The sequence below is a fragment of the Dasypus novemcinctus genome, chromosome 21 (genome assembly GCF_030445035.2).
Source record: "Dasypus novemcinctus isolate mDasNov1 chromosome 21, mDasNov1.1.hap2, whole genome shotgun sequence".
Classification (NCBI taxonomy): domain Eukaryota; kingdom Metazoa; phylum Chordata; class Mammalia; order Cingulata; family Dasypodidae; genus Dasypus; species Dasypus novemcinctus.
This window is the reverse complement of record NC_080693.1, coordinates 46,934,572-46,947,547: the sequence shown is the minus strand read 5'-3', so window position 1 is coordinate 46,947,547 and position 12,976 is coordinate 46,934,572. Positions and strand designations below refer to the sequence as shown.

The window sequence follows — 12,976 nt, the reverse complement described above, 5'->3', positions numbered from 1 at the left end:
CTGAGCAACCGAGTAAGCCTGGCAAGAAATGAGCTAGACTGATACTGGAGCCCTGAGAGACAAGCCCTATGCCAATCTACAGCTGAGATCAGAAGAAGCTGAGCCCAAGAAGCCTTAAGAAGAAAAAGGAAGGAGAGACCAGGCAGAGATCACCTGCCATCTTGCTTCAACACATGGCAGCTGACTTGGGTGAGCAAACAGCCTTCAGCCTTGAGAAGGACTCTTTAGGGCCTTGTAACTGTACACTTTTACCCCAAATAAATACCCTTTATAAAAGTCTACAGATTTCTGACTAATACAACACCCCTCCACCAACACCTTGTATTACTGTGGAATATTTGTTACAGATTATAAAAGAACATCATCAGACTATTACTACTGTGGTCCACAGCATACACTTGGTATATTTTCTCCATAGACCCCTGTATTAGTCAGCCAAAGGGGTGCTGATGCAAAATACCAGAAATTGGTTGGTTTTTATAAAGGGTATTTATTTGGGGTAGGAGCTTACAGATACCAGGCCATAAGCATAAGTTACTTCCCTCACCAAAGTCTATTTTCACATATTGGAGCAAGATGGCTGCTGACATTTGTGAGGGTTCAGGCTTCCTGGGTTCCTCTGGGCTCAACTCCTCTCTTTTCTCCATAAGGTCAGCATAGATTATGAGCCTCTCTGTGTTCTTCTCCTGCCTCAGGTCCTCTCTTCCCAGAGTTTGCTTCTCTATCCTCTGTGTGCTTACTTCCTGGGGCTCCAGCTTAATACTACAGCATCAAACTCCAACATCAAAACCCATCAACTTTGTCCTTTGCCATGCCTTTTATCTGTGAGTCCCTAATGACGCAGCCCAATCAAAACGTTAATCATAACTTAATCACACCCAGGTACAGACCAGATTACAAACATAATCTGATATCTATTTTTGGAACTCATAAACATATTAAACTGCTACAACCCCCTACTGTTAACACCATGTATTAGTATTGTACACTTGTTATATAGTTCATCAGAGAACACTCTCCTATTTGTATTGTTAACCATAGCCCACCTTCTACCACATTTTCATGGTGTTATACAGTCCTATGCCTTGTACAGTCTATCCAGAATGTACACTCACTGGCTCTTGCTTTCATCACAGTTGTGCAGTCATCACCTTAATAAATTTTTAAATATTTTCCTTAGTCCAAAATAAAAAAAATCCTATACTCCCTTATTTTGATCCTTAGCTTGAAACAGTACCTTATTTGACATTGATGCAAGAGTATTATAATATTGCTAATTAAATATAGTCCCTAAGTTACATTAACTGTATTTTTCCAATGCATCACCATATTCTTACCACCTTGTAATAGTGGCATACATTTGTTCTAGTTCATAGAAGAACATTCTTGTATTTGTACTATTAACCACAATCCTCATCTACCTCTGGGATCACTATATTATTCAGCCCCTAGATCATTCTCTAATTTCCTTCAATTGACATTTACATCTGTAGACTACCCCCTTCAGCCACAATCCCATTTATAAACCAGCCTTCTTAGTTATACTCACTATAATGTGCTACCATACTTTTTTAACAGCAATTTTATCAATAGAATTGATAAAAGCTTATTAAAATAGTACTATTAACTATTGTCCATAGTTTTCAATAGGTGTTGTTTTTCTCCATATACCATCCTATTATGAATACCTTGTATTAGTGTCATACATTTGTTATAATTCATGAAAGAACATTTTTATACTATTAGCTATAGTCTATCGTCTACAATAGGATTCACTGTTATACAGTGTTTTTCTCTTCCTCCCTTCCTCCCTTTCTCTCATTCTCTCTCTTTACATTTCATTTTTAATTTAGATGTTTAAGCTTCTGCACTAGGTTTTTACACACTGGTTGTGACAGTTTTTTTTTGTCGTTGTTGTTGTTTTTGAGATACCAGGACTGGGGATTAAGCCTGGGATCTCATTATGTGGGAAGCCGGCACTCAACCACTGAGCTACATCAGCAACCCTGAGTTGGTTTTTTTGTTTGTTTGCTTTTTGGTTTTTTTTGTTTCTTTGTTTTAGGAGGCACTGGGGATTAAGCCACATCCACTCTGCTGGTTGTGCCAGTTTGAGATTACTTTTGGGAATCCCAAAAAGAGAAAGATTATGTTTATAAACTATTCTTCTGGGTGTGATACCCTTTGATTATATTGGATTCAGTTGAAGGGCTACTGATTAAATTACCTGTTAAGATTAGGGCTTTGATTCAACCACCTCAGTAAGGCATGACTCAGATTGAGTTCTGCTCCCTCGGTGGGCTGACACAAACAGGCACTGACTCAAGAAGGCACATGGGAAGAGGAGGGAGCTTTGTCCTTTCGATCTTGCCAAGTGACAGAAAGGAGAAGGCTCAAACAACAAAAGCCCCAGGGAGATGAGCCATTCTCTTGATAGTTTGCAGCTGACCTTGGGAGGAGAGCCAAGACTGCTAGAGAAGGCCTGGAAAGAAATGAGCCCTATGCCAGGAGAGAGAGGAAGCCCTGAGAGACAAGCCCTGTGCCAGCCTGCAGCTGAGAGAGAGAAGCCCCAGAGGGGAAGGCTGAACCCTCGCAGAGATCAGCGACCATCTTACTTCAACACATGGCAACTGACTTTAATACAAAAGCAACCTTGAGGTGAACTCTAAAGAGCTTACAAAGCCCTAAAGGGCCTTGTAAGTGTAAGCCTTTACCCCAAATAAGTACCCTTTATAAAAGCCAACAGATTTCTGGTACTTTGCATTAGCACCCCTTTGGCAGACTAATACACTGGTGAATAATGACAAATTATTTTCTCCCACAGAACTATAACCATACATTCCAAGACAGTATAAATATATGGTTCAACTAACATTAATACACAGCACCATTTTATGAATTACATAATAACAAATTATCAACTATCCAAATATTAAGTTAAACAGTTCAAAAGGCATATAAAATATTAGATATCTGCAGAATTCTTTAGCAGAAATCTACCTTTTTTCTCCAAGAGCTTGGGAAGAGAAGGAAAATATCACACTTCAAAAAAAAATAACAGTTGTTAAACAACTTTCAACAGATGCGGGGAAAAAATTATAAGAATTTCAGAAATTTTATGATTAAGAATTATTGTAGGCGGTGGACTTGGCCCAGTGGTTGGGGCATCCGTCTACCACATGGGAGGTCCCCGGTTCAAACCCCGGGCCTCCCTGACCCGTATGGAGCTGGCCCATGCGCAGTGCTGACGTGCACAAGGAGTGCTCTGCCATGCAGGGGTGTCCCCCGCATAGGGGAGCCCCAAGCGCAAGGAGTGCACCCCGTAAGGAGAGCCGCCCAGCACAAAAGAAAGTGCAGCCTGCCCAGGAATGGTGCCGCACACATGGAGAGCTGACACAACAAGATGATGCAACAAAAAAAGAAACAGAGATTCTCACGCCGCTGACAAGAGAAGTGGACAAAGAAGAAGATGCGGCAAATAGACACAGAGAACAGACAACCGGGGCGGGGGGGGGGGGGAGATAAATAAATAAATCTTAAAAAAAAAATTATTGTAGTTACTGTAACAAAGCATCTCTACCTTTAAAATTTTTTTTACTAAATTAAAGAGCATGTTCTATATGTTCTGCACAAGACAAAAGCAACATTTTACTAAAAATATTTAATAATCCTTCCCATTCATTTGTCAGGACTTCCTGTTAAGCTGCACCCCAAAATGCAAATATTAAATTAACTGTAAGGCTTTTTTTGCCGGGAGACATTAAAGACATGTACTTCCGTACAATGTAGATTTTCAAAATGGAAGTTTTCTCTAATGTCACAAAAGAAGATTTATAGATAGGCATGAATAATCACTATCAGACGCAGTAGAAACCCAATAAAATACAAAGATTATACAAACCTGATATATACTGGTAAAAACGTGGGAGATATAAACATAAACTGATCGGGTAAATAACCACATAGGCTGTACTTTCAATGTCTGAAATGACCAAAAGGATAAAAAACCACCTAAGGTCTAGAGTGCTCACAGTTCCTGGGGTTTTAAAAAGTTCTGTATGAAACTAAAAATATACAAGTATTGTGCTGGGTATTCTGGCATGTAATCTCTATAAATTTTTTATATATTGATAAGATTCAGGCACAGGAATAGATTTAAAGAAGACTTATAACTCAATATGATGTTTAGGCTAATGCATCAACTCGGCCAGGTAATGGTGCCCAGCTGTTTGGTCAAGCAAGCACTGGGCTAAATGTAATACAAGGACATTTCATGGACTTTAATCATCAGTGAATTGGCAGCATTGATGGCCGATTACATCTACAGTCAACTGAGGAGACTGCAGTCAGCAATGAGTGATGTCTCATCCAATCGGTTGAAGGGCTTGAAAGGGGAAGTGATTTCAGCATTCAGAGAGAGAATTCCCATCTCTACTTCAGATAGCCTGTGTCTCCTAAAGAATTCAATGAGGATCTTCATCTGAGTCCCTGGTTTATAGCCTGCCCAATGGAATTTGGACTTGTGCATCCCCAAGGTCACGTGAGACAATTTTATAAAATCTCATACTATTTACAGATATCTCCTGTCAATTCTGTTTCCCTAGAGAGCCCTGGCTAATACACTCAACACTGTATCATTTCAGGAAAGGTCAAGTGTTACAAATGATAAGCCCATTTTAAGTGCGGACCACTTAAAATGACTTTTGCTAAGTGTCCAAATAGGCTGACTGTAACCCAGAGAGGTTGCAAATTCTGTCAAACTTGTTGCATGGTAAAACTGCTTTTAAATATTCCTATAGAAGCTTTATTAGATTTATTCACCAACATGTTGGCTAATAAGTACGAATTGGTCCTCTCTCAAGTTCCACTTCCAAGGCATCCCCAATTTTATTGAATGCAACAGCTGTTTCTGTGACCACTGGAGTTTCTGAAGCATAGCTGCACTTTAGGATGATATTTCTCAAAATACAAACGTTCCTTGCTGTTAAAATCTCCATGGCTGTTTTTGTCTTATTAACCGTATTACATCTTCATATTTCATTCCACTTTTCAGTCAATGCTAGGGCAACAAGCTGGAGCTCTTCCAAGACTTGCAGCACAATAAACAGCAATGCAGCAACCAGGTTCTTCACAAAACTTTATTTTTACAAGACTCAACTAATCATCAACTATCTGGTTGGATGGTGGTGCACCATCATCAAAAGGCCAGTCAAGAATATGGATGCCTTCTTTCCCCACAAGAGTTGTGTCATAAGTTGCTTCGCATACTCTTACTTCCGTGTTAACTCCATACTTCTTAAGTTCCTCTATAAATTTGCTTAAGGTTACATTGGTTGGACTGTGTGTGATAATAAATCTCATGTTCTTGTATGTGACTTCCGAGGACCTGGGTGGTTCATTTGAGCCACATTAGTTTAAAAAAAAAACATTCAAGAGGATTATAAAAGAATTTTTAAAACTGAATACAGAAATGATGTAAAAAACTGAAGTCTACTTCAATATACACCACTAAATTCTCAGTGTTTTGAGTACGAAGTTGGGAGTAATAGGAAATGAACCTCCTAACAAGAAGCAGCAATTATTTAACCCAGTAATACTGAGGTAATATAAAGACATGCAGTCAGGTTTACCCCATTCAGGTCACAACTCTTACAAAATGCTCTGCAGATTTCAATCCAACACTTCTGTATCCAGGTGAACCACTCTCATGGAAGTTTCTTGGTGAGTAGTAATGAGTTTCTACAGTTCACTTGTCTGCACAGACTGCAGTGCCTGGCAGTCTTCTCCACTGCCCTTCAGAAACTCCATATATGTATCACCACGAACACCACAGAACTGATGAATATGTTTACTCACTGAAGATTGTGGCCTAATCATACAGCTGGTCCCAAGGCAGCAGCGAAATGGACAGCGACGCTGTAGGCACCAAGCACTCTCTTTTAATTTTTTAAAATAGCAGTTTTACTCACACACCCTACAATCCAAGTGTTCAATTAGTGGCTCTCAGTATAATCACAGAGTTGTGCTTTCAAGATCACAATCAATTTTAGGGCAAGTTTTTTATCTTACTTTTTTAAAAGAGCAAGTTTTAATAATTATGAAAAATGTGGAAAATATTCTTGAAAGGAGAGTCTACAGTTCCTACCTCAATTTCACTTATCCATTCAGTGTCCTGCACTGAGAGCTTGCTGTTCCAACTCCCAAATCTCTTGACCCTGGGCTGCTAGCAAAGGTTCTCAATATCTTCTACCTGACACATCCAATGTGTACTTTCAGAAACTGTCATATTGGATGCTAGGCTGCTTGTGATATCACTGTTCCCTCAATCTTTTTACTGATATTTAATTACACAAATAATACTAATCAAATAAAAAGACCCAGGGAAGTGGACTTGGCCCAGTGATTAGGGCATCCGTATACCACATGGGAGGTCCACGGTTCAAACCCCGGGCCTCCTTGACCTGTGTAGAGAAGGCCCAAGCGCATCAGCACTGGAAGGCCCAAGCGCATCAGCACTGGAGTGCTGTGCCACGCAGGGGTGTCTCCCACGTAGGGTAGCCCCACACCCATAAAGTGCTATGCCACACACGCCCACCGAGCAGCCCAGGATGGGAGAGAAATAAATATCAGCACCATTGAAATCATCACAAATTTCCTTTGACATACCAGAGTACCTGCATCTTACAAGACTTAAAAATACACTAGGCTTATCACATACAATATTAATCAACCTACATTACAGCTTACTTCCTTTCTAGACCCCATCCTCAAATTACCCAATACTAAATAAACCAAAGGAACAATATTGATGAACTTACTCCTTTCCTAGACCCCATTTTCTGAATACCTGAAACTGAAAACCAGCAATTTTCTTTGTCACTTCTTTACCTTCTATACTTACAACACCACTAAAACTTAAAACAGTTAACAGTATTTATGAGCACCATGCTTTTTATATCATATACCTACAGAACAAGTATCTCGCTTGGTATCTCACCCTCGTCCTCAACATACTATATAGTCATAGTGAATTATATTGAGTTTATTCTGGACCATAAATTCGAGATTACAAGAGTCTTATATGCCGCAGAATAGCCTATATCCTTTTGAGTATTCGCTGGAAACATGTCTATTTCTGTCCGACCACGACGGCACCCAAACAAGCAGCCACCGCATGGTTCGTTTCCATAACTCCGCCCCTTGTGGAGGGCCGCCCTCCTCACCGCCTGCCTTCCTCCTTACCCGGGTTTCTCATGACTGAATTCGCTCTAGGTATGCCACGTGACAATCCAGAAAGTTAGTCGTCGACAGGTGTGGCTGAAGAGATTTAAAAAGTCTTTGCCATTTCGGGCAACGGAGAATTCTAGCGTGGCTCTTTCACGACCGAATCTGACTGCCCCACTGCAGGGCAGGACAGTTCGGTGGTGGCGGGGGACAGAGACGAAGGCAGCGAGTTGGTTACGCCGGGACTGAATCTGCTCCACTCCAGGACCTGATGAAATTGTCTCCCTCGGGCTCCAGTTACTAAAGTGTAAAGTGGGAATAATACAGGCTTCCTACCTCATATAGTTTTTTTGAGGACAGAATAAGAGAATGCATGTAAAATGCGTCCGCGAGCATCCCCACCCCAGCCATTCCGCTCCTGGTCGGGTTTCCCGGGACAGGTGACTCGTCTGGTTGGGGGCGCAAGCACAGGCGCTTGGCCAAAATTCAAGTCTGCGTTACTCCCGGTGAAGGGAAGAAGCATGCCGCCTGGATATGGTTACAAGCCAAGTGCCCATTTCTTCTATTAACAGATGATACACGACACAATTTGTTTTCCTTTCTGCCTTTGCTAGCTAGGCCCCTTAGGCAAAGCAATTGTTTACAGCAATTAATAGTATTAAAAGCTTTGGAAAGAAAACAATATATACATATATTTTTTAAAAATAAAAATAAAAAATAAAAAACTAATAACAAAAACAAAAAATAAACAAAAAATAAAAGCTTTGGTGGGATCTCTTAGTCCCCGTGATTTTAGAAGGTTTACTTTGTTTTATATTTTGGAGGTTACTTTTGATTATTACAATAGTAATTAATGTGCCTTGTAGATAACTTGAAAGAGACAGAAAAGTACAAAAGAAATTTTTTTAAAAAAATCAACCACAGTCTCACGCTGGAATTACCACTGTTAACATGCTGATGGTTCTACATGGTACTTCCTATTCTTTATGCATATATACTTTTAATAGGATTATACGTCACATGCTGTTTTATAATGTTTGCATTACTTTTGCTATCTAACTGGGCCACAGATAATAAAATTTAATCAATGATTTGCTCTTTGTTTCCAACTATGAGGAATAGCCTTGTAACTATATTTTTATGAGTAACTGATGATTTCTTAGGGTAAATTAGTAGTAGTTTTCTCCTATTTTAATATTTTAGTCATCTTATGAGGTGCCTTAAATTTTTTCAGGGAATAGAAATGACATAAGAAATATTTTTTAATTCTTTAGAAATTACTTTTCCTTGATTCCTATCATCTTCCATTTTCCCAACATCTAGATCTCTTTCTAATGCCAGGGTTCACATTAATTATAAAAAGAACTTCAACTTGGTTAAGAATGAGAGAGGAGCCTAAACTGTATACTGTTTCACGGAAAGAAAAAAAAAGCAGTATATTAAACTGAATGTATTCTATGATTAAAACTATTTTTAAAAGGCAAAGTTTAAGAAATCTAAAGGAAATATGCTAAAACACCAACTAATCATAATTATGTTAATTTCAATAACTTGAACAAGAACTTAAATGTTTTTTCCCTTAAATATTCTGTAACATGGCTATATTACTAATGAGAAACTTTTGAACCCTAATTGCATCTAGTGACAAAAAAATGTTCATACCTTTTGACCTAGCAATTTTTTAAACAAATCAATTTTAATGATACATGTTAATAAAGCATAAATCCACCCAAAGTGTACAATCAGTGGTATTTGGTATAAACACAGTTGTGCACTCATCACTTAAGTTATTATTACAGCATTTTCATTATTCCAATAATAATAAAAAAACAAAAAAATAGACAAAATCTCATCACTGTTCAATCTTTCTATGCTTCCCCCTAGCAATTTCTTTTAATTTACCTAAAGGAAGTAGTCCTAGAGAAAAACAATGCCATATGCTCAAGGGTATTCATCATAAATTTACTCTAAATGCCAAAACCCCAAAACTCCTAAAAGTCCTAAATATCAAATCAAGGGAAATGGAATATTAAGCAAACACAATAGAAATATAGTGATTAACAACATGAAAAAAAATTTATTATCTAAGGTTAAGTGAAAAAGAGAAGGACATGAAATGGTATGTATACACCAAGACTGCGATTTTGTAAAAATCTGTATCTTTAAGGAAAATGACCAGGACGCAAATGCATTGAAAGGAAAAATGTTACTGGTTATGAGATAAAAGTTACAGACTTTCAATAATACTGTTTTTCTTCATAATAAAGGCATCAAATCTAGGTCGTACCCCACAGGAAGTATTTAAAGAGTTTTGAGCACTGGGTTTGGCATCAGGCAGATTTAAGTTCGAATCTTAATATTACCATATTTTAGCTGTCTATGCTCAAACTTAGCCTCTGGAATGATGATATTTATTAGTAATAATTATGGTAAATATAATGTATGCATACATCAGATACAACCCCAGATATTGGTTCCTTTGAGGGCTAAAGAGACCCATGGGAGTTATGGTCATGGCCGATGGGGTTAACTACCAGGGCAGATGGCCCCTCTTTGGAAATGGTGTTTATGTGTGATGAATCTGGACTCAGATGGGATCTCCCTTCATAAGACTTTCATGCTAATGTGCTGGAGGTGCAGTTAATGTTGGGGTTTAAGATATATTTAGGGGATTTGAATCTCTGGACTGACAATGTGATAGCCAGATCCTGAGCCTCAACAGACTCCAGCACCTACAATCTGATTTATTGGACTTACCACACTCAGCTAAGATGGAGGTGAAGAAGGACAACCACCACACCATGAAGCCTAGAGTGATTACAACTGAAAATGGGAGGATTGCATCCAGCATCCAGGTGGAATCTGAGCCTCCTCTTGACATAAAGGTGCAATGGACACAACCAATCCAGTGTCCACATAGAAGAGGTGGCATTGGATTGGGAAAAGTGGACATAATGGACAAAGGGTATGGGGAAAGGCAGGAAGAGATGAGAGGTGGAGGCGTCTTCGGGACATGGAGCTGCCCTGGATGGTGCTTCAGAGGTAATCACCGGACATTGTAAATCCTCACAGGGCCTACATGATGGAATAGAGGAGAGTATGGGCCATGATGTGAACCAATGTATATGAGGTGCAGAGGTGCCCAAAGATGTACTTACCAAATCCAATGGATGTGTCATGATGATGGGAACGAGTGTTGGTGGGGGGGGGGGAGAGGGGGGGTGGGGGGGTGGGGTTGAATGGGACCTCACATATGTATTTTTAATGTAATATTATTACAAAGTCAATAAAAAATAAAAAAATTAAAAAAAAAAAAAAAAACAAAACAAAAAAAATAATTTAAAATCTGGAAGGAAAATAGTGATATTACTACTAACCTAACAGAAATTAAAAAGGATTACAAGAAATTATTACAAACGAGTGTATGCCAACAAACTAATCTAAGACAAATGGAAAACTTCCCAGAAATACATCAATTACCTGAATTGATTCAAGAAGAAATAAAAATTTACAAAAAAAAAAACAAAAAACAAAAAAACAAACCTATAACAAGTACAGAAATTGAATCAATAAGCAAAAACTCTCACCAAATAAATTTCTAGGACCAGATGGCTTCAATGGTGAATTCTACCAAATATTTAAAGGAGAATTGGTATCAATCCTTTTCAAACTCTTCCAAAGAATTCAAGAAGAGAGAACATTTCCTAATTCATTCTATGAAGCAAGCATATTATTCTGATACTAGAGCCTGATAAAGGCATCACAAGAAAAGAAAATTACAGACCAATTTCCCTTACAGATACAGATGTAAAAATACTTAACAAAATACTAACAAACTGAATCCAAAGGCATGTTAAAAAGATTTACACCATGACCAAGTGGGATTCATCCACTTAACAAAATACTAACAAAAGGAATCCAAAAGCATGTTAAAAAGATTTACACCATGACCAAGTGGGATTCATCTCAGGAATGCAAGGGTGGTTCAACATATGAAAATCAATGTAATACACCACACTTAAATAGAATGAAAAAAAAATCACACAATTATCTCAGTAGATGCAGTAAAGGCATTCAACAAAATCCAGCATCCTTTCTTGAGAAGAACATTCAGAAAAGTAGGAATTGAAGGGAACTTTTGAACATGATAAAAGACATTTATGCAAAACCCATGGCTAATATTATACTCAATAGTGAAAGACTTAAAGCTCTCCTCCTAAGATCAGGAATGAGATAAGGATGCCCACTTCAGCTACTCACTGTTATTCAACATTGAACTAAAAGTTCTTGCCAGAACAATCAGATAAAGAGAACAAATAAAAGTTACCCAAATTGGAAAGGAAGAACTAAAATTTTCTCTATTTGCAGATGACATGATACTATATATAGAAAATCCAAAGGAATCCACAAGAAAACTATTAGAGCTAAAAATGAATTCAGCCAAGTGGAAGCACATAAGATCAACAGATAGAAAACAATTGTTTTCCCATACATTAGCAATGAACAAAATGAAAGGGAAACGAAGAAAACAGCTATACTTATAATAATAGCATCTAAAAGAATAAAATACCTAGGAATATATTTAGCTAAGAATACAAAAGACTTGTAGGGAAGTGGACTTGGCCCAGTGGTTAGGGCATCCGTCTACCACATGGGAAGTCCACGGTTCAAACCCCAGGCCTCCTTGACCTGTGTGGAGCTGGCCCATGTGCAGTGCTGATGCACGCAAGGAGTGCTGTGCCACACAGGGGTGTCCCCTGCATAGGGGAGCCCCACGCACAAGGAGTGTGCCCCATAAGGAGAGCTGCCCAGCGCAAAAGGAAGTGCCGCCTGCCTAAGAATGGTGCTGCCCATAAGGAGAGCTGACACAACAAGATGACGCAACAAAAAGAAACAGATCCCCGTGCCATTGACAACAACAGAAGTGGACAAAGAAGACGACGCAGCAAATAGACACAGAGAACAGACAACTGGGGCGGGGGGGTGTGGGGGAAGGGGAGAGAAATAAATAAGTCTTTAAAAAAAAAGACTTGTAAACTGAAAACTATAAAACAATGCTGAAAGAAATTTAAAAATAACCAAATAAATAGCAAGACGTCCCATGTTCGTGGATTGGAAGAATTAACTTTGTAAATATATCAATATTATCCAAAGCAATATATAAATTCAATATTATCCCTAAATTTCAGCAGCAACCCCCTCCCTTTTTTTTTTTTTTCAAAATGGAAAAACCAATCTGCAAATGTGTAAGGAATGGCAAGAGGCCCCAAATTACCAAAACAATCTTGAAATAGATGAACAAGGTTGAAGAACTCATACTTCCTAACTTCAAATTGTATTACAAAGTAACACTAATCAAAACTGCAGTACTGGCACAAAGATAGAAAGCATATCAGTGGAACACAACTGAAGGTCCAGAAATAGACCCATATGTCTATGGCCAACTGATTTTTTTTTTTTTTTTTTTTTTTGAGATACCAAGGCTGGGGAATGGGCCTAGAATTCCATATGAGGAAAGCTGGTGCTCAACCACCGAGCCATATCAGCTCCCCTGAACTGTTTTTTTCATTTGTTTTGCTTGTTTGTTTTTAGGAGACACCAGGGACCAAACCCAGGACCTCCTGTGTGTGAAGCAGATGTTCAACTGCTTGAGCCACATCAGCTCCCGCAAATGATTTCTGACAAGAGTGTTAAGCACTTGCAGTGGGGGAAAAAATAGTCTCTTCAACAAATGGTGTTGGGAAACCCAGATGTC

At 38.6% G+C, this 12,976-nt stretch overlaps 1 protein-coding gene and 1 pseudogene across 3 annotated transcripts in view; both read right to left on the bottom strand.

Annotated features, from left to right (window-relative positions):
- The window catches only part of TEX14 (testis expressed 14, intercellular bridge forming factor), a 199,887-nt gene that overhangs the window by 83,187 nt on the left and 103,724 nt on the right, over window positions 1-12,976 (bottom strand). The window lies entirely within an intron of this gene.
- On the bottom strand, window positions 4,830-5,399 carry LOC131275132 (protein tyrosine phosphatase type IVA 1 pseudogene; annotated as a pseudogene).